General features: G+C 36.4%; 1 non-coding gene across 1 annotated transcript; it reads right to left on the bottom strand.

The window, feature by feature from the left end:
* Positions 1 to 1293: 1293 nt before the first annotated feature.
* LOC148565478 (small nucleolar RNA R71) lies at positions 1294 to 1401 on the bottom strand. Its single transcript, XR_015885415.1, has one exon. It is a non-coding gene; the product is annotated as a small nucleolar RNA R71 (small nucleolar RNA).
* Between the last annotated feature and the right edge of the window lie 819 nt (positions 1402 to 2220).

Below are 2220 nucleotides of genomic sequence, written 5' to 3'. Positions count from 1 at the left end.
GTTAAACGCCAGAATGGATGCCATTCTGGGCGTTTAACGCCAGGATGACACTAGAGAGAAGATTTTGTTTTTAATTCAAATCTTTTTCAAATTTTCATAATTTTTCAAAATCAAATCTTTTTTAAATCATATCTTTTCAATCATATCTCTTCAAAATCAATTACTTTCCATTTTTTTATATAATTTTCGAAAATCCTTGCTATAATTAATAATTTACTTCAAAATTTTCAAGTTGTTACTTGCCTATTAAGAAAGGATCAAATTTTAAATTTTAAGAATCATATCTTTTAATTTCTTGTTAGTCAAGTAATCAACTTTAATTTTAAAACTTTCTTTTTTTTAAATTGATTTTCAATCATATCTTCTCAATCATATCTTTTCAATAACATCTTTTTCAAAATTAACTCTCAATCATATCTTTTTTATTTCTAATTTCTAAATCTTTTTCAAAAATCACTTAATTTCTTTCCCAATCTTAATTTTCGAAAATCTCAATCAAATTTTCAAATTTCTTTTTATTATTTCAAAATCTTTTTAATTTATTTTCAAAAATTCTTCCCCTCTTCTCACATCCTTCTATTTAAGGGACTAAAACTCCCCCTCAAGGTGTAATTCGAACTCTATCCCTCTTGATAAGTTCGAATTCTCTTCTATCTACCTCCTCTTTCTATTCTTCTTTTTCTCTGACACCTCAAGGAATCTCTATACTGTGACATAGATGATTTTTTACTTTCTTGTTCTCTTCTCTTTCATATGAGCAGGAACAAAGATAAGGGCATACTTGTTCAAGCTGATCCTGAACTTGAAAGGACCTTGAAGAGAAAGCTAAGAGAAGCTAAAGCACAATTCTCTCTAGAGGGCCTAACAGAGCTTTTCAAGGAAGAAGAAACCATGGCAGTCGAAAACAACAATGCTAACAATGCAAAGAAGGTGCTTGGTGACTTTACTGCACCTACTCCCGACTTCTATGGGAGAAGCATCTCAATCCCTGCCATTGGAGCAAACAACTTTGAGCTTAAGCCTCAATTAGTTTCTCTAATGCAACAGAATTGCAAGTTTCATAGACTTCCATTGGAAGATCCTCATCAGTTCTTAGCTAAATTCTTGCAAATCTGTGACACTGTCAAGACCAATGGGGTTGACCCTGAAGTCTACAGACTTATGCTTTTTCCTTTTGCTGTAAGAGACAGAGCTAGGACATGGTTGGATTCACAACCTAAAGAAAGCCTGAACTCTTGGGAAAAGCTAGTCAATGCCTTCTTGGCAAAGTTCTTTCCACCTCAAAAATTGAGCAAGCTTAGAGTGGAAGTCCAAACCTTCAGACAGAAGGAAGGAGAATCCCTCTATGAAGCATGGGAAAGATACAAGTAATTGATCAAAAGATGTCCTTCTGACATGCTTTCTGAATGGAGCATTGGTGCATGAATTGTGAATCACAACTCGTACCACTAACCAGTAAGTGCATTGGGTCGTCCAAGTAATACCTTACGTGAGTAAGGGTCGATCCCACGGAGATTGTTGGTTTGAAGCAAGCTATGGTTATCTTGCAACTCTTAGTTAGGATATTAATTTGTGGTTATCAGTTGACTTGCAAATGAACAAGAGAGCATGAATTAAAGGTTACTTGTTATGCAGTAATGGAGAATATGTTGGGGTTCGGAGATGCTTTGTCTTCTGAATTTTAGCTTTTCTCTTGTATTCCTCTTTCCTCATGCATGCAAAAGTGCAAAGTTCCTTCCATGGCAAGATGTGTGTTGGTGGATCACCGTTGTCAATGGCTACCATCCATCCTCTCAGTGAAAAGGGTCAACATGCGCTGTCACTACACGGCTAATCATCTGTCGGTTCCCACTCATGCTGGAATAGGATCCATTGATCCTTTTGCGTCTGTCACTACGCCCGACACTCGCGAGTTTGAAGCTCGTCACAGCCATCCAATCCTAGAATCCTACTCAGAATACCACAGACAAGGTTTAGACTTTCTGGATTCTCATGAATGCTGCCATCAATCTAGCTTATACCACAGAGATTCTGATTAAGGAATCTAAGAGATACTCATTCAATCTGATGTAGAACGGAGGTGGTTGTCAGGCACATGTTCATGGATTGAGGAAGGTGATGAGGGTCACGGATCATCACCTTCTTTATAATTAAGCGCGAATGAATATCTTAAATAGGAACACGCATGTTTGAATGGAAAACAGAAATAGTTACATTAAT

The sequence above is a fragment of the Arachis ipaensis genome, chromosome B5 (genome assembly GCF_059453495.1).
Source record: "Arachis ipaensis isolate K30076 ecotype BB chromosome B5, ASM5945349v1, whole genome shotgun sequence".
NCBI classification, from domain to species: Eukaryota; Viridiplantae; Streptophyta; class Magnoliopsida; order Fabales; family Fabaceae; genus Arachis; species Arachis ipaensis.
This window is presented reverse-complemented; position numbering and strand designations above follow the sequence as displayed.